This window comes from Lissotriton helveticus, chromosome 1_1 (genome assembly GCF_964261635.1).
Source record: "Lissotriton helveticus chromosome 1_1, aLisHel1.1, whole genome shotgun sequence".
Lineage (NCBI taxonomy): Eukaryota > Metazoa > Chordata > Amphibia > Caudata > Salamandridae > Lissotriton > Lissotriton helveticus.
The window spans coordinates 976,555,598-976,575,995 of NC_136057.1; the positions used below are offsets into that span (position 1 = coordinate 976,555,598).

Here is a 20,398-nt window from a genome sequence, read left to right on the forward strand (position 1 = left end):
ACCGACCCCAGGACCACACTTAGAGGCACCCTCATCTACAGGCCTCCAGGTACCCGCACTCAATTCAGCGATGACATCACGGACTTCGTCAGCCCACTTGCCCTCGCCTCCGAGAATTACATTCTTTTAGGAGACATCAACTACCACCTTGAAAACAAACATGACAGCAACACCACCACCCTTCTGGACAACCTGGCCAACCTCGGACTCAAACAACTTGTTGACAACCCCACCCATGCAGCCGGACACACACTCGACCCTATCTTCACTTCCAGCAAGCATATCTCCTTCGACTGCATCACAGCTCTCCATTGGACGGACCAGAGCTGTGTTCACTTCAGCTACAAAACCACCCTGAACCACAACCGCCCACAACCTATTCCTCTGAGAAATTGGAACAAAATCACCTCCGACCAACTCATCACATCGCTAAACCAAAACCCTCCCACCCTCTCACTTGACCCAAACCAAGCGGCCACCAATCTCAAGCAATGGATCACCACAGTGCTGACGAACTAGCACCCCTGAAAAAGCACCAGATCAAATCAGCCAGCAAAAAGGCTCCCTGGTTCAACGATGACCTTAAAAAATCCAAGAAGCTATGCCGCACCCTGGAGAAAACATGGAGAAAAAACCCAACCCCCGACAACATGGCCACCCTCAAGGCAGCCACCTGCAAACATCACCAACTGATTCGATCCGCCAAGAAATCAGCATTCAAGGATCGACTCGACAACAACTCTCACAACAGCAAGGAACTCTTCAACATCGTCAAAGAATTCACCAACCCCACCGCAGCATCTAACGACATCACTCCCTCCCAAGACCTCTGTGATACGCTTTCCTCCTTCTTCTACAACAAAATTGCCGACATCCACAACAGCTTCGTGAATGCCCCCAGCGATCAACCCCCCCACCCCCCTCTGTTCCCACTCCGCCTACTAACAACCTTAGCAACTGGAACCCAATCACCACTGAAGACACCACCCGCCTAATGAACTCAATCCACTCTGGCTCGCCAACCGACCCCTGCCCCCACTACATCTTCAACAAAGCTGACTCCGTCATCGCACCCCATCTCCGTGACGTCATCAACTGCTCGTTCAACTCTGCCACCTTTCCAGATAGCTGGAAACACGCCGAACTCAGCGCCCTTCTGAAGAAACCCACAGCAGACCCCTCGGAACTTAAAAACTACCGACCCATATCCCTCCTCCCATTCCCGGCCAAAGTCATTGAGAAAGCCGTCAATAGCCAACTCGCCGCCTTCCTTGAATCCAACAACTCCCTCGATCCATCTCAATCCGGGTTTCGAGCCAAACACAGCACCGAAACCGCCCTCATCGCTGCGACTGACGACATCCGAACACTACTAGACAACGGAGAAACTGTGGCCCTCATTCTACTCGACTTCTCCGCCGCTTTCGACACAGTCTGCCACAGCACCCTTATACAACGCCTCAGCAACATCGGCATACAAGGAAAAGCCTTGGACTGGATCATCTCATTCCTCGCTGGGAGAACTCAAAGAGTTCGACTTCCCCCATTCAACTCAGAGGCCACTGAAGTCATCTGTGGCGTACCACAAGGATCTTCACTCAGTCCCACCCTCTTCAACGTTTACATGAGTCCTCTCGCCTCCATCGCGCGTCAACACAACCTCAACATCATCTCTTACGCCGACGACACCCAGTTAATCCTTTCCCTCACCAAAGACCCCAACACCGCCAAAACCAATCTTCACGAAGGCATGAAAGAAGTAGCCGAATGGATGAAACATAGCCGCCTAAAACTCAACTCAGACAAAACCGAGGTGCTCATCCTAGGATCTTCCCCCTCTGCCTGGGACGACTCTTGGTGGCCCTCCGCCTTGGGCACAGCACCCACTCCCACAGACCATGCACGTAACCTTGGCTTCATCCTAGATTCCTCTCTCTCGATGTCCAGACAAGTCAACGCAGTCTCATCCTCCTGCTTCAACGTACTTCGTATTCTCAAAAAGATCTTCCGCTGGATCCACCTCGAGACAAGAAAGACTGTCACCCACGCACTAGTCACGAGTCGTCTGGATTATGGAAACACCCTCTACGCCGGAATCACAACAAAACTACAGAAAAAACTTCAACGCATCCAAAACACATCAGCGAGACTCATATTAGACATCCCTCGCCAAGACCACATCACTGAACACTTAAAAGACCTCCACTGGCTTCCCGTCAACAAAAGAATTACTTTCCGCCTCCTCACCCACGCACACAAAGCCCTCTACAATCTAGGACCCGAATGCCTCAACACTCGACTGTCCTTCTACAAACCCAACCGCCAACTAAGATCGTCCAATCAAGCCCTCGCCGCAGTCCCGCGCATCCGAAAATCCACCATGGGTGGCACATCATTCTCCTTCCTTGCTGCCAAGACCTGGAACTCACTCCCCACTCACCTCCGCCTTACTCAAAACCACATCTCCTTCAGAAAAGAACTTAAAACCTGGCTATTCGACAAATAATGAACCCCTTCCCCAAGCGCCTTGAGACCCTCTGGGTGAGTAGTGCGCTATACAAATGCCCGAACTTGAACTTGAACTTAAATGGTGCCCCTTTAGTGTCCAACACCTTCCTTGAATTGGTACTTTATATTGGAGTGGAAATAGTAAATGTAATCCCTTTAGTATCCAACACCTTCCTCAAATTGGTTTAGATTGGAGTGAGAATAGTAAATATCGCCCCTTTAGTGTCCAACACCTTCCTCGAATTGGTTTAGATTGATGAGGGCATAGTAAATGCCACCCCTTTAGTGTCCAACACCTTCCTTGAATTCGTTTAGATTGGAGTGGGAATAGTAAACATAACCCCTTTAGTGTCCAACACCTTTCCCCAATATGGGGGCACATTATGATCGCGGACGGACGCAAGTCCGTCCGCGAGCCCTGAGTAGGAGGGAACGTCCACATGTGCTGCGGCGTTCCCTCCTGTGCAATTAGGATGTGACCGCCACCCTGGCAGTCACATCCTCAATGTTAAAAACGCGTGCATTGCATTTACATGCAGAAAGCGGCAGGCACCGCGCGGTGCCTGCCGCTTTGTGCATGTAAATGCAGGGGGGTACCATAGGTACCCCCCATGTGCACCCCCCACCTCCCTTCACCCAGGGTGGCTGATCTTCGCATTCCAAGCAGAACGCGGATTGGCGAATGAAGGAAAGAAAATGAGTGAGTATGCACCCCAATTCCTTTGATTCCACCAACTCGAAGCAGGTGGTCCTACAGCGGTCAACCCGACAGAAAGCCAACTCGAAATTATGCCGGCAGTGAAGTGTCTGTACCGTCCTCTTACAGCTGCTTTCCACCTATCATCTGCGAATGGGTGGCGGCATCATCGGGACTCTGGCGGTCTTTCCTTCAACAGACCACCAACATTGTAATTCGCCAGGCAGACCGGCAACTATGCGGTGGGGAATCTGGTGCTGCTACGACGGCGGTTCTCTTACTGCCAAACTCGTAATCAGGTACTACGTTTGTCTTAAGTATGCGTGTAAAAAGGGCTGTATATTAGTAGATTGTAGTGTTTTGCTACCTCTGTGACAGGGACAAAGGCTAATGCTATAATTTCGTTTTATTTCAAAGGTAAAGTATCTGTTTGTGGAATATTCTACATCTAGGGGCAGATTACGAGTTTGGCGGTCCGACCGCCTGATCGCCCGCAACCACGAGGACACCACAGCGCCAGTGTCTTCCACCCGTCATATTACGAGTTGTGCAGCCTGAAACGTTGTTCCCACTGGGGCTGATGCAGTCTGCATTGTTGGTAATGCATACTCCAACGATGACAGGGCTACAGTTTCTACGCCGAGCCTATTATGACAACGCAGTCCTACTCGTGATCTCTCAGTGGTGGATACCCAATGGCGGTAGACCCCTGCGGTACGCTCGCAGCAAAGCAGAACAACAGTGATCATTAGATGGATTTAAAAACTACACAGCTCGTGTTTTTGCCAAGTGTACACACCTGCAAATCCCACTATAAAACACACCCCATCCCTGACCGGGATCCTTTGCTTCCCACATATAGCACATAAGAAAGGAGACACCGTTGTGACCCAAGGCAGCCTCCTTTTTTCCTTCATAACACCATTTAGCACTCTCCATTACCTTTAAATTTAATGTATCACTTTTTAAAATATCCCTTGTTTATTTTTCCTTTTATATAGTCACTCTTTTTTTTTTTGTCATGCCTGGCCACAAAAACCCACGGTTCACTGAGGCTGAGTTGTCACATTTGACAAAATCATTAGAGTAGAGCATCAAATTGTTGGTTCCCAAGTTCAGCATACACCTCTCAGTAGGTGAACTGAATTATGGAACAGGATAGTCAACAGAGTGATTGCTGTTGGTACCACCCTGAGCACACAGGTGGAACGACCTCAGGTTAAGGGTTCATACCCGAGCCTCCAAGCACCACCAGGAGGCTCAGAGGACTGGCGGTGGCCCTCTCAGCAGCTCTTAACTCTTTCCCTTTGGAGGAGAAGGTCTTGGCTATCCTGCATTCTGAGGGCTTGACAGGAATAGATCTGTATTGACTTCACACCATGAGCTGTATCTGTATACTGCTCGGAGCATTTGAGGATGATGTTAGCCATGTCTATAGTCTCGCAGATCACTCAGCCCACTTCAGGTATGGCAAAACTGTTGTCTGAGAGGTAGCTATAACCACAGCCCCTTCAGAGTGCCGCACAACAATATGGTCACATATTAGATGGGCAGAAGAATCACTTTTATGTATTGATATGCTGGAAATGTGAGGTTCATGTGGGATCAGTGTGCTCAGCCTACAGAGAGCAAGGCCTGACAATGAGTTGTGGGCAGTGTGGACCATGGGCCAGGCTGGGGCAGAGTTACTGTGGCAAGACAACTGATGCACAGGGTAAGCACCCACTAGGCCTGCTGATCCATGGATGTTCCCAAAGTGTGTTTGCCTTACCACTAGTAGCCTAGATAGCTGTTACATTGGCCATATTTGAAATGGTGACTGAGATAACACCCTGACCTGATACTTCTGTCCATTGGTCTACATTGTCAATGTCTGGAGTTTACTTATGACACTCCCCTTACCCACACAGGTCTGTTGTCACTTTTCCAGGAGTCATACTTCCACTGTACAGGCCTATTGCCCATCTGACCCATGAACAATGTAGATAGTTGGTTAATTCTGAATATAGTATTGAAATGTAAATCAACAGCTTTGTCACATTAAATCCAATCATACAATACATACAATGGTATGTTGAATGTCATCCCTTTTACAGTGCCACATATGGCAAATGGTGTCCTGTGATGGCAGTACATACCACATAAAGTGTAGTAGTTAGATATCCCAATATATCCTCATGTCCACACATCCCCCAGAGTGGAAGCTCTCGTGGACACACATGCCAGCCCTTTTGATGTGACCTTAGTGTCAGGAGGTTGTGTATACTATGGTACTGGGCTCTATGATCTGTATCAAATCAATGGGCCTGGCAATGAAGGTGGCTGCCAGTCATGCACAAGTAGTTCATTCTAAATGGTGTGTTGTGTTTCATGGTACCTCACAACACATCCCATGTAGGATGGCCCTGGCCTACATGATGTTACTGGGCTAACTCAATCAGTGTAGGTCATGACCAGGGTTGAGGTGAGTCAGCAGATGACCACAAAATTGTGTATTCATGATTTAGTAGTGCTTAGCATTTGACATTTTCACATGTATTGTGTTGACTCTTGATGAATGTGCTAGGTGTAAAACATGTGTATCAATAATAGACATATCCTGAAACTTCCAGTTACTATCTCTTTCTACATCTATTGCATCCATACAGGACAACCCCCATCAGAAGAAAGCCATTTGGAGAGCCATCATCCGAAGGTGCAGACATTCGGGGTCTTAAACTAGTGTAGCATCCACAGCAGGAAGAGGTGGGAGGACCTGAGGCGCGGGACCAGGAAGATCGTGGAGGTCCAGCGGGGAAAACTCTCCCAACATGGAAGGGGGGGTGTGCCGGACCCTAACCCCTCTAATGGCCGCACACTGGCCATGGCCTACCCTGAGCTTGACAAGCAGTTGAAGGCCCAACAGTAGCTATACAGTGTGAGTCCTGTCTAGAGTCATACATCTTACCAACTTTGTGTGTTACAGGTAAGGTCGGGCGGAGCTCGTGGAGCTTCCCTTTGTGGAATTCCGCTGAGTTGAATAAAAACTCTGTGAAATTCCGCTCTGCCTGTTGTAAGACTGCGGTGGAGTAGGCCAGCGTGTCACACGCCTTATACCTACTCCCTGGCTGCAGATTCTTGAGGCCTACGAGTCAATGACGCTCTCCCACTGCCTCTTGCATTCAGCGTCTGGAGGATTACCTTGGCCTGCTTGGCCCGCAGCAGATCTTCTCTTGTGTACGCATGCATGTTATTGTACACATGCGCACAAGAATCCTGTAGTGATTGCGATTCTTTGCAGCAGCTCTGCGCATGCGCCCTGCCACCCGGCACCTTACTATGCTGCAACAACAAAGGAAATGAATGATAACGTAAGTTATTATTTATAACTTATAAGGCAGTGTGGTGGTGGGTGGTAAACTCCGGTACGTGGCAGAAGGATGCAGAGGTTTTGGCTGATCTTCGCATTCCAAGCAGAACGCGGATTGGCAAATGAACTCCAAAAACTCCAGCAGCAGAACAAAGTTTACCGCCTGCCCTTAGGGTCAAGACTGATTTGCATATGGCTGGGTATAAACTTGAATGACATGGTGAGCAAAAAAACGATGGATTTAGACCCAGATCTCTGTACTGGGGTCAATGTATGACATTGTTCTGCATTCTGTCTACCCCGTGTGGGACCGGTATGCCCAGATGTGGGTCCCGTGCTCTCCATGCCACTAGAGTCAAGCTATCCTGGCTGATGAGGGGTGAAACCCCGAAAGCGGTCCTAGTCTAGGGAGGACCTGGCTTGGCAGTTTGGGCTGAGCTGTTTCCATTGGACACAGGGCCAAGACTGATTAGCATATGGCTGGGTTCAAACTGGAATGGCATGGTGAGCAAATAAACGATGGATTTAGGCCCAGATCTCTGTATTGGGGTGAATGTATGACATTGTTTTGCATTCTGTCCATCAATCGTTGTTTTTGCATGTGTCACCCTTAGTTACAGGCAGGCATTTTCAACCAAAGATTGGTGGGGGCCCATGTGCCCCACACAAGCCCGTTGTTTGTTTAGGTCTGGTAGTATGTGCATGTTGCTGTGCCTCTTGTTTTCTGAACAGGAACACAGCAAAGTCCTGTCCACATCCAATTTTTATTTTTGGAGCAGACACCTGCTGAGTGAAGTCAGTGATCATCTCATAATGTCAGTTGTTCTGGGTGACAATTATACCATAACACACAAAAAGGAGTAGGAAAGTGTATATTGATAGTGGCACATGCTCAGTGAGTAACCATCACTGGTGGCACTTTTCTTTGGTGACCCCAAAACATATTGTTTGTATTGTTTCCCCTTCCCTTTAGCTCTACCCCAGGCATTGGTCTGCGCAGGGGTGTCAGTAAGCAAGCCAGATGATGGAGCATGTCACAATTTTGTGAGTGAAGGCAGTTTTACTCACTAAGCACGTGCCACCATCAATATACACTTGCCTGCTCCTTTTTGTGTGTTATTGTTATTGACTGGGGAGGTCAGAACAGGGATGTTCCCTCTCCTCCTTCTTGTTGTATGAATGACATTTATACCACACAAACAACATGTCTTTCTTGTCTGAGCAGTGAGGTACCCCAATTACTATCTCTCATGTGATGGTGGCCCTATTACATGTGACATGACATGGAAAGCACAGTACATGCCGTGACTGTACAGCAGTTCCCATTGGTAAGTACTGGTAAAACAGTGAAATGAGTGTGCAATCATCACTGGTGCCATCTGCATTAGTGCCTACAATTTGACCCCTATACATTTGCAAGTTGATGGGACACCCAAATCCTTTAAAGGTGTATAACCTATGAATGGCATTATCACCTATACCAAGTAGGATTGAGGATGTACATAAGATTATTTAAAGACTTGTACTGTGTGAAATCAGAGTAACTATCTCAGTGTTTTCAGGCAACTTTACATGCTACATGTGATACATTGCTAAAATAATTCTGTACAACTTTTATTAGACTTTTCTGGAAGTGGACAAATGATGTAATTTGGAGTCTAAAGTCTCATCAATGTGCAATGAGCATTTGCATGTGGCATGCCTACCACGACACCAATTGGTGGTAAATTGGTGTTTTACTTGACCTTCACGGCATCATGATGTGCTATTAGGGATAGGTAGATCTGTAGGACTCTGGGCCTTGTGTAAGCATTATTTATATCTCAAATTGTACCCTTCACAGTGGTAGGATACAAGGGCCAAAGTATGCTAGGGGATCAACTATCCTAGCTAGGACATGAGGATGGAGTCTAGCCAACTTCATCAATAGATTTGGGCCTGTCTGGGGTTATGACATGATTGGACCCAACTATTTGCAGGTTATTTAGCATTCCTGCATGTGCTCATGCTGAATTTGAAGCCTATAGGGTGAACCATGTGGCTGGTGTGAAATGTGCACTTCATCATTGTTTTCTGTTGATATGTGAAAGTCAGGTGTGGAAACGCAGCTGCAATAAACCCATGTTACATGTCATTACAGATACATCCAGGGCAAGCAGAGGAGAAGGGGCCAACATCAGTGGGGACACAGCTGGTTACAGTGCCTCCGGACGTGAGACCTCTGATATGGAGGGACATATTGAGGGTGCGAGGAGTGCCACGGAGGACAGCAGCTCAAGTTTGTCATCAAACAAGTAATCCTCTGGTGGACACTCCCAGTGGTGATGTACCCCACATGATCAGTACCACCTTCCTCCTTGTCTACAACCCCAGTTCCATCGCTACCCTCTCTGTTGTCCTCCAAGTTGGCCAGCTACCCTAAGAGGGGAGCAGTCTCTTTCACTCCAGGCACCTCAGCCCCTGCCACTGTTAGCCCTGCGGCCCTGAGTGAGGAGGCTATAGAGCTCCTGAGGACCATCTATGTGGGTCAGAATGCAGTCCTGAATTCCATCCAGGGGTAAGGTGACCTAGATGGTTGCCTGCCTGGAAGGCATTCACACTACAATGTCTGGCCTAAAGAGCTCTTTTCAGGCTCTGGCCTCCTCCCTCATGGCAGCCTTCCACTCATCCCAACCTTTCACTCCACCTACGGTCCCTTTTCCATCCAAATACCCTATTCCCATTCCTGTCCCAATTACTCACTTTAACAGACACAAGTGCCGCACACAAACACAAAACATAGAAAAAATAAAAACACGTAGACACCCGCCTAACCACTCCCATTTTACCCCCAGACACCACAGCAACAGACACAGACTCCTCCACCCTCACAACCATACTCCCGGGCACCACAACAACAGACCAAGTTCCATCTTCGAGGTACCTGCTTTGCTCAGTGGATGCCTCTTTGTGAGGAGGTTCCCTGTCAGTGTCGGAATGGCAAGTTTGTTGGCACAGCATTGTGCTGTTGCACATGACTCATACATGGGCTGGTCATTTGCCTTTGTTGGACAATATGGTCCACAAAATTACATTCATTAAACATTTTCCTAGTTTTGCAGACATTGGTCCTGCAATTACTTTTCTAATGATTTGATGTTATTGTATAGTTAGTGATGTGTGACTACAGTTGTGTCTGTTTCATCCCTGACTGCTGAGCCAGATGGTGTGGTTAGTATGATGTGACCTTGGACCCAGTACTGGAGTTACACAGGGCAGGGGAAATGTTGTATGAGTGTCTATGTGGGATGAATAACAAATGCGGCAGACAATGCACTGGGTGACGTGTTATGTGGCAAGTATTTCAGCTTGGCGTGGCCACTGTCATCTTCATTTAGGTTACACTTCTCTATATGATGTAGGTTGGATATGTGTTTGAAGTGTTAAAGTTAAATATTTGTTGATCCACACATGGAGGGTGTTAAATTGTCATACCTTTGTGGAATTTTATATGGAAATATGTCATTTTTTCACTGTGTGCCTTGCACTTATTTTAGTTAGATGTGTGAGAAATGCTGTTAGTGCTGTGTTTGCTTTCTTGACACGGTGCCTACACTAGAAGGTATTTGCCTTAACCACGCATCTGCGTGGTTAAGGCAAAGTCGTTGTTCGGGCAAGCATGGTTTTGCTTCTGGGCTTCCGGAACTCGTGGCTCTGGCCTCGTTGTTCCGAATGTTTCACCGAATTCATTCCTTCCTAGGAAATCGCATAGGCTAGCAAAATCGCATGTATTGGATAGTCATTGTAAAATGGCAATATAACTGGCCACACTTTGGCTTCTTTTTTTACAGAAAAATGTATGTCATATTAATTATTTTCTCCACAATGCTCCTCTAATTATTTTGTAGGCCATCTGGAACACATCCATTTGTGCATCACCCCATTCCCTTTCCACAAATGCAGACTTTCAAAAACTTTTCTTTTCTGGATTCCTAAATTATGTAAAAGAATGTGCGGCTATTATAGTGCAGAAAATGTTTCTCCCTTAAATCACTATTAAAGAGGATTCAAATAACTTTATTTAAATAGAAGCCTGTCTTTTTGCCACTGGAAAATGTGGGCGATAGAGTGGCAACTTTATAAAATGTGCTTTTATTTAATAGTTACAAAAAATGTGACTTGGGCATTAAGTCGAGTTAATTGTAATGATTATGTTGATTCCTTGAAGTACCAACTTTGGTAGTCCCATTCAACAGTTAGTGCAGCTGAGTTGGCAGTGTGTAACACTATACATGCTACTGGGGCTACTAGGGTTTTACTGTAACAACATATAAAAATACAATTCCTACTTTTTAGTTTACAGCACCCTGCCTAGCTACTCAATAGGCCCAATGTATGGATGACTTATATATATTAGCAAGCATTTGCAATGCAATAGGTCTCGCGTTAGGAAAGTTTGAGCTATTGGTATTGTAAATGACAATTTTTGCATTTATGTGTTGGTTTTGAAAATAGCGAAATTAATAGCTTTGTCATTTACAATGCCAATAGCAAATGTGACACCTATAGCATTTGTAATGCAATATGTGTTGTATTTACGTGACTTGGATGTATTGATAATACAAATAACAATGGCTTTTAATTTTTTTTTAATAATGAACGCTTAAATAAAAGTTATTGTAATTTATAACTGCAATAGCTTAAACTTTTGTAAATAACTTTTGTGAAGATTATGTTCATTGTATTTTATTGTAACGAAAATCCAAGAACAGAAGTGAAATATTAACATCTTTTTGTGACATTTGTAATAAAGCTTGAAACATTGAGAGAACATATTTGAACCAGTTGTTGTTGAATGGTTGCACAGATTGATGAGGTGGTGGCGCTGAGTGATGTTGTGGTGACGATGAGTGATGCTGTGGCGTTCAGTGATACTGTGGTAGAGCATAGTGATGTTGTGGTGCCCCTGAGTGATGCTGTGGCGGTTCTGAGTGATGCTGTGGTGATGCGATCATATAGATAGAGTGAGTGCGATGGATAGAGTGAGTGCGATAGAGTGAGTGCGATAGATAGAGGGACGGTGATAGATAGATAGAGGGAGGGCGATAGATAGAGAGCTGGAGGGCGATAGATGATAGAGGGAGGCCGATTGATGATAGAGGGAGGGCGATAGATAGAGGGAGATAGATAGAGTGAGGGCGACAGATAGATAGAGTGTGGGCAATCGATAGATAGAGTGATGACGATAGATAGAGTGAGTGCGCTAGATAGACAGATAGAGTGAGGGCAATAGATAGACAGAGTGAGGGCGATAGATAGAATGAGATGAAGGGATAAAGAAGAAAATGCAATGACACGGTGAACGAAGGAGAGAGGGGAGCATGTAAATGGGTTTAAAGGGACGTTAGTAAGAGAGACAGAGAACAACAGAAGTGAGTGGAAGGCAGAATGTTGAGAGGAGGAGAGAAAATAGAGAAATATGAGGTGTTAGTGGGAGAAGAAGGGAGGGGACAGCAAGGCAGAAAGAAGGAAAGAGGAATAAAAATGGAGCACGAGGAGGCTGGAGAGAAATTGTAAAAGGGAATAAAAAGACATCAAAATAACAAGCTGCAAATTTCCAAACATTAGAAAGAACACAAAGCAACCAGTCACATTTTGTTTAACAGTGGTAGTGCGCTGGACAATTTTTTAACCGCGTGTACTTGAAGGTTTGCGCTTATAAATTGGCTTGACCTAAAAAGAGGAGGCAGATGTAAAAACGCGGAGAGAGAGGAAGAAGTGGAGGTAAATGAGGAGTAGGTGGAGAAGGGGAAGCAAAGAGACATGATGAAGTGATATGTAGAAAGATGGAGCAATACAATTGATAGTGGAAAAAGCAGGGCAGCGAGATGAAGGGGAGAAGGGAGATTAGTGCAGAGATTATTGTTAAACTGTGACATGGAGGCAAAAGCAGTTAATAAACAGCCTGCAGCGTGGCTTACAAATCCTCCGTTTTCCATACCCCTCAGCCCTGTTAGTCATACAAAGGGGACAATAGCTTGACAAGTGACTTACAGAGTCTGACCCCTTTATGTAAGCCTCCTGTAGACGATAACATTACCTCCCAGTTTAAAGGTAATTTCAACAGTTTTGCGTAGTGATCAATGTTTGAGCAAAAAAAATGCGTACATACAGAGGAGCAGAGCAAAAGGGTGCAGCAGCACTATGTAAACATTGAACTCCAGGACCTCAGAGAGCCACAGAGACTGACTTAAGTTTTGTCTCTGACAGACTGCTGTGCCAGGGATCCTGTAAAGGGAGGCCTCGGGAGAGGCCTCGGGTGACTCACGCCTCGGAAATCCTTTGGGGCGAAAATTGGTGGTCAGGTACCAAGAGAAGTTGGAGATAAGTCCAAATAGAAAACAACTCAGGTGGCAAACAACACTGGGAACCTTACTCCGAGCCCCCCTTGCCCTACCAAGAACATGACGTATAAATACAGAAAATAACACACTGGATACCTTGACGTGTTGGTCCTCATCCCTGGTAGTGGACGGCCCCTCTCTCTCTGAGTTTCCACCTCTGTCTCTACCTGCCTCTCTTGATCTCCTCACCCAGCTCAAGTCTGGCTCCCCGCAGGACCTTTGTCCCGCAAAATGCCTTGGAAAAGTAGCACCGGCCTTAAACTCCTTGCTCAACCCGGTGCTTAACATGTCCCTAAGCAGGGGAGTGGTTCCCCAGGCCTGGAAGCATGCCTTGATCCTGCCGCTTGTCAAGAAGCCCAATTTGGACCATTTAATCCACGCTAACTATAGGCCGATCTCCCTTCTCCCGGCTTTGGCAAAGGTGGTGGAGAAGCATGTTCACATCTCCCTCTCTGACTTCATTGAGAGTAATGACATTCTTCACGATACTCAGTCGGGTTTTCGCACCAACATGAGTACGGAGACTGCTCTCCTTGAAGTTACTGATGCCATCCGGGAAGTTCTTGATCTAGGTGGAAAGGCCATATTAGTTATGCTGGATTTGTCGGCGGCTTTCGACACCGTTCCCCATGACAGTCTCCTTTTAAGACTCCGGGAGATCGGATTGCGTGAAGTGGTGTTGAAGTGATTTGAATCATTCTTGGCCGGCCGCCGGCAAACGGTCTGGGCGCCACCTTTCTCTGCCGACATGCCACCATTGGAGGTGGGGGTACCTCAGGGTTCTATCCTGAGCCCCACCCTTTTTAATATCTATTTGGCCCCTCTGGCGGCAGTGGCGGAGTCGTTTGGTGCCCAGATCGTATCCTACGCTGATGACACCCAGCTTCTTTTTACCTGCACTAAGGGCTCTGACTTTGACGGCATGCGGATCAGAGACTGTCTGGGAGTGGTCTTTGACTGGTTTAAACAGCACAGTCTGAAATGTAATTCCGATAAATCGGAATTGCTTTTCTTTGGCTGCTCTCCTGATCCGAGATGGAAGGCCTGGTGGCCTCCTGACATGTACCCTCCGGCAGATGCTTCTTCCAAGGCAAAGAATCTTGGCTTCCAGATTGATGATGGCCTTTCCTTTGGGCCTCAGATTCGCGAGCTCACAGGGAATTGCTTTGGCATTTTAAAAATGCTAAGGAATTTTTTTCCGGTCCTATCCCTGGAGCATAGAAAGACCACTGTACAGGCCTTGATAGGCTCTCGCCTAGATTATGCGAATGTGCTCTATCTGGGATTGCCAAAATTTCTTCTGGCGCGCCTTCAGCTAGTGCAGAATTCCGCTGCAAGGGCCATTTATGGCCTTCATCGAAGAGCAAGCACATCGGAGCTGCTTAAAAAGCTTCACTGGCTCCCTGTCGCAAGACGGATTACTTTTAAGGCGCTGACCCTCGCTTTTAAGGCGCTTCATTCTGCAGGGGCCAGATATATCCGGAGGCGCCTTGCCTTTTATCTGCCCTCTAGAACTTTGAGATCGGCATCCTTGGCAATTGGCTTCTGTCCCTCAAATCAGGCGGGCTAGAATTGGAGGGCGCTCTTTTCGATACTTGGCACCACGATGCTGGAACTCATTGCCTGCTTCTCTTAGGAAAATCACCAATCTACTGGTTTTCAGGAAGGAGCTGAAGACATGGCTTTTTATTCAGTAATCTTTCCGTTGCCCCGTATTCTGCCCTGGATTTTCCCTCTCTCGGGTCTTTGTCAAAGCGCCGGGACACTCTAAGGAGTAGCCGTGCGCTATAAAAGAGCCGCACTAACATAACATAACACCCCTGTAACATAGGGGTGTGAATAGCCAGTAGAGGTCTGATTCTGGGGTGGCAGTCTTATCCTTTCTCTTTCTCAGGGCAACTTAAGGAGTATTATAAAGTCGGTTAACAGTAACTCATGTTTTCCTCAGTGGCATGAAGGGTCGCCCTGTAATTTGACTGTCTCTGCCCCAGCCCGAAGAGCACAACGTGCGACTGAGCTCAAACGGCGCGGCATATCACTCACTGTCTCTGCCAGTCCGTAAATTACTAAGTACCGATCTTACATGCCAGCAGCCTTTGATTTCCCAGCGGGGTGTGTCACTTGACCTGCCACGACTGAAACTCATTGCCCTGTAGATCAGATAAAGAGTGCAGACCTGGGCCCAGACTGTCTGATCTGCAGGATGACACTCCAAACATGGGACCCTTCCCATGGCCCCTGCCGTTCCAGGGCTCGTGGACTCTCTCCTCTCCAATTGGGAGGGGGCAGCTGGGGAGTTCCTCGCGCGCCTTTCATCTGCTGCTCAGAGGCCATCCATCACAACAGCGTGGTTCCCTTTAAGACATTGCATGCTTTGCGATCTTAATTGGCATCCGTCAGAGCATGTTTGTATGTAGCACCTGGCGCGCAGCGCCTCGGCGATGCAGATAGACTGGAGTGTTACGCTGACCTGTTCGCGCAGTCAGGAGCCTATTTTTAATTGTAAAAACGAACTAAATAAGCAAGATAAGATAACCCATACAAAGGCGCACACGCAATCCGTTAACAGATGAGATTCGCAATGTGCTTGGAATCAAATGCACTTGAAATTTTAAAAAGGCAGGGAGAGCAGCTGTGCGACCACAGAGCAGTAATAAAAAACAAGGAAGTAGTCCCTATATAAAACAAGTATAGGCGCTTTCCCTGGATCTGCGGCTCGTGCCCACATCTGGGCCGGGGAGGAGACAGGGTGGGGGGAGCGAGGGCTGCTTGCGCATGCACTGTCCCTGGATCTGCGGCTCGTGCCCACATCCGGGCCGGGGAGGAGACAGGGGTGGGGGCGCGAGGGCTGCTCGCGCATGCGCTGTTCCTGGATCTGCCGCCGTAGTTAAGGGAATGCTGCCAGACTCATGCGGCCTAGGGAGGGGGCTACTAACTCGTGCAGCCGCCACCACCGGGGGACGAGAGGAGTCTGACAGACCTGGTGAGTGGGGGGGGGTGCTTGTGTGTCTGTGTGTGTGCGCGCGTGTGTGTCCGTGCGCGTGTGTGTGTCTGTGTGTGTGCGTGCGTGTGTGTCTGTGCGTGCGTGTGTCTGCGTGTGCGCGCGTGTGTGTCTGTGTGTGTGCGCGCGTGTGTGTCTGTGTGTGTGTGCGCGCGTGTGTGTCTGTGTCTGTGTGTTATCCACTTTCTTGTAATCTGAGACAGGAGATGTGCACGGCGTGTGGGTGAACGTGCGCGCTCTCATGGGGAAATCGCCTGCGCGTGCCCATCCCCTGTCTCACATTCCCAAGAAGTGGATAACAAAAGATGCTTCGCTGGATGCAGCGCTTTGTGCTGCTTACACCAGCTCGACCTAAAAAGGGATGTTTGGACTTTGTCGTTAGTTTAAATGACAACGTTGAGTTAGCAGTTTAAAACTGATCTGCCAGTCTGCAGTGACAGAGACATGTTTTAATTTGTCACGCTCATGGTGGCAAATAAGTGCTGCAGCCATGCAGGACAGCATAATTTACAGGCCCTGAGCACTCCGGGTACCATATACTAGGGGTGTATAAGCAAAATAAGTTATGCCAGTTTGGTATAAGATAATCAAACATACACTGTTTAAGGGTCAGAGCACTGGCACTGAGGTCTGGTTAGCAGGCCTCAGTGCTCTCTTCAGGGTCGAGAAACCTACATTAGTCCAAAACTTTCAGGATGATCATGAAAAAAGGCACTACTTTACATAAGTCCATTTTGAAAAGAAGGAAAATTCATCTATCTATCCCACTTGTGTAATGGAACTATACGGAGAACCTACTACAGTCTTTGCGGGCTAATGTTCACCCATTGCACTCGTGGATAGTAAAGTATTTGAGAAACATTTGAAGGGTCGGGGATATTTGCTGGATCCTCCTGACCTAGATCCATGGGAATAAAACAAAGACCCTATCCCTCTAGAAGGTATGGTGAAAACGTTAAAAGAATATCAAATGCAGGAAAAGGTATATAACAAAAAAGGGTCCCATCTATTTGGGTGGAGACAGCAGAAAACTGTGTATAAGACTAGATCCTAGCAATATTGATCAAGTGCTTTTAGTTGAAAGATCTTTTATAGGTATGGAGGTCTGTAAGGAGTTCCAAGAATTATTTTCTGAGAATTTGTGATTGCGTAAGGACTTTCAACACAAAATTAAGTTAAAGAATGATCCCAGACCAGTTGTACAAAAATTACGATCAATACCCCACCTAATGATGAATACACTGAACTAACAAGACACCACATCACATCCCAGAAAAGTTAATGAGATCATGAAAATCAGTTTGGGCAGGGAAAAGGGTGTGAACAAACACTACATCACATCCCAGAAAAGTTTGCTCCTTTGCATTATGCAGTCCACAATTTGCACTCCCCTCCGTGTTGACTTTGTGATACACCAGAGTTTCTTCTTGAAGAAGTTGCAAGTTATTTTTATTAATTATTGCCTTCCCATAGGAAGGGAGGAGTGTTGTTGTCACGACTCGTGCCATGTGCACTATCTGACTGACTGACTGACTGAAATACTTGTAAAGCGCACGAATGTCGCGGCGTCTTGGCGCTGTGAGATACAGAAAGGAGAAAGAAAGCAGTGGGGCAGTTAAGTTGTCGTAAAGAGCCAGGTCTTTAGGCTCTTCCTGAAACTCATTTTAGATTTTTGGGCGCGTAATGCTGGGGGTAGCAAGTTCCATATTTTAGCTGCCTGATGGGAGAATAACTTTCCTCCCCATCGGGCTCTGTTTATTCTGGGCTGGCAGACTAGGTCATGGGTGGCTGACCTCAGTGTTCGCGAGGGTACATATCGGGGCAGTAGGTTGATGAAGTCCAGAGCACACTATATATATCAATAGAATGTTTTCTTGTAAGAGTATTGTTTAATTAGGGATAGATCCAACCAAACGTGAATTTTTCAAAAGTTTTATTCATCAGCAGTGTTCACCACTTGGGAATCACTGTACATGTCACTCAAGCCAACACGTGTTTCATCACAGCATGTGGCTGTGAATCTTCAGGGCTAGAAGAAAATAATAAAATCATAAAATCAATGCGATGTCACAATAGTATGCAATCGCGTTTGAAAGTGGGACACCCGTGGCGTGGAAACCAACACAGAAAGGACGGGAATAAAACATTTTTCAGTGACTTCTTCTAATTATTCCTAATACATTTTTATTTTTTATTTTTATTCTCCTGAAGTGAGATAGAAATAATGTGGCGTGACCAACGGCGCAATTCGGGTATTTATAAGCTCCTAATACGTACATAGTTATCCTAGTCTACAAGTGCAAGTGTGCTGTGAGGTGAATCATAATATTTACGTTCATTCATTAAGTTCGTTAACTTCAATATATTGAGACATAAATTATGCTCGAGTATAGTAAACAACTTGGCCAATTAAGATATTGTTACCACAGAACATGGCGGTCCAGCATGACTTAAAAAAAGAAGGAATGGTAAGTGACATAACCTTAATCGTTGGATTAACATCCTGTTGAATAAAAGTTATTATTGGGGAACTTTTAGGATCTGATATCATTTGGCTGGTTGCTAGTTGAATGTTGAATTATATAGAATCATCACTCGTCATAAGTACCTGATACATTTTACAGTCTTAGCCTTTCTTCTAGCTCAAAAACCTTTAGTCAGATTTAGGCTAATTCATTCATGTAGTAAATAACAATCTTCTTTCTACAATGCGATTTTGACTGCAACTACGTAGATTCTATCCCTTGAATATGAGACCCGAGACCCGTAGTCTCATGGTGAATAATAATCAATCATGCAACATTATTAGCCATTGCGTGCACAAACTCTTTGTTGAGTGTCCCCGGATATAACCATAGAGAAAAATGCAATAATATCAACATCGTATACGGAGCCCAATAATTGTCAGTGCTAATCATTGAAAATATAATCATGTATGTTCACGAAATATCCCTTTGTTTACAAACCTAAACAGAGTGTAGTGCCTCAAAAATCATACAATAGAGCACCATACAATACACCATACAATAGAGCACCATACAGCCGACGCGTTTCGTCCCTATGGGACTTCTTCAGGGCTGTTAATACAAACATATTTACAATCAAAATCTGATAAAAACAAGGGAATTTACACTTAATGATTTACATGACATACTCATACTACATGATTAACCACAACAAGTCGACTACACAAAACATTATAAAAAATGTAGGCTTACTTCTAAGAACCAACTTAGATGAGCTTAGACAATTGTAGGCCTAATTTAACATTTAATAAAATCTTTGTTGGACAGACAGCTGAAGTCTACATCCAAGTGACGGAAATTTCTGGGTCACCTAATATACATTCATTTGGTGTGTTCGATTTTCAATTTATAACATGTTCAAATATTGTTATCAGACATTTCAACTGGGTGAATTGAGAAAAGAGATAGATAAGGATGGGAAAATGAACTGAAATAAAATTAAAAATATAAGGATGAAAGGACGAACCGAAATAAAATTTATAATTATATAAGGGAGTCCTAAGTTAGGATCTTGAGTGTCTCTCAGGAGTGATGGCTGTATGTTAATGGTCAAAGCTTTGCAGAATTAGTGGTCAACGCCTTGCAGAATTAGAGAAAGATCGGAAGATTGAACTAGGAAAAACGTGCACAACATCTTGAGGGAAAAGGATCAGGTTAGAAAAGAATTATTTGTATTTAGAGAAATAGATACCTTTTGAATTGAAGGTAGTACTTCCAGTTTGAGTCTTCAAGGTTGGAAATCTGTGTGGCGCCTTTCCCATTGGAATATCTTCATAAAAAATAATTATGCAAGGCCTGTGCTGAATCTTCTTTTCTGGGTCAACAGGATTCCGGGTAGGACAGACAAAAGAGAGGGAAAATATATAAAAAAGGGTGCTATCCAGTAGTGAAAATGCTTAGTGAGAAGCTAACCTTGTGGCACTAGATTGTTTCTAGGGCCCTTGAGGTCTTTTCTAGGGGCCTTAAGGTCTTTTCGCGATTGGAGCTTCAGAACCCAGTTTAAACGCCATTAATGATTCATATAAACTTACTTTCTATGTTAGGAATTGGAGTCAGATGATGTGGGTGATGCGGGCTTCATATGTTGTCTTTTTCAACTCCACCATGTAGTAAAGAAGATTTTTCAATCCATAAAAAACAATCTGTGAAGCATGAGTAAAATAAAAAGATATATGGTAAAAGGAATAACGACTATAAGCGAGCTGGTATAAGCAGTGTGCTAACACTTTTGTAGCAGGTTAAGATATGGTGGGCGAGCCCGCGGAGTGATAGCAATGGGGCATATATCATTATATCCATAAGGGAGGATGGAAGGTCCAGGATTATATGAATAATAAAGAACAAAGTTCATAAAGACGTAGGAAGTTCTAAACGACTGATAAAGCTGTTACCTGTGTCGGTATCAATATTATCCGGCAATTCCAATGGATGAAT

The 20,398-nt window shown here is 45.7% G+C and overlaps 1 long non-coding RNA gene across 2 annotated transcripts in view; it reads left to right on the forward strand.

The window, feature by feature from the left end:
• Nucleotides 1-11,312, forward strand: part of LOC144771566 (uncharacterized) — a 61,737-nt gene extending 50,425 nt beyond the window's left edge. For both annotated transcript variants that reach the window (XR_013599357.1, XR_013599354.1), the window contains exons 2-3: nucleotides 5,854-6,122; nucleotides 8,695-11,312. This is a non-coding gene — a long non-coding RNA (uncharacterized LOC144771566). The remainder of the gene's footprint in view (nucleotides 1-5,853; nucleotides 6,123-8,694) is intronic.
• The last annotated feature ends 9,086 nt before the right edge of the window (nucleotides 11,313-20,398 follow it).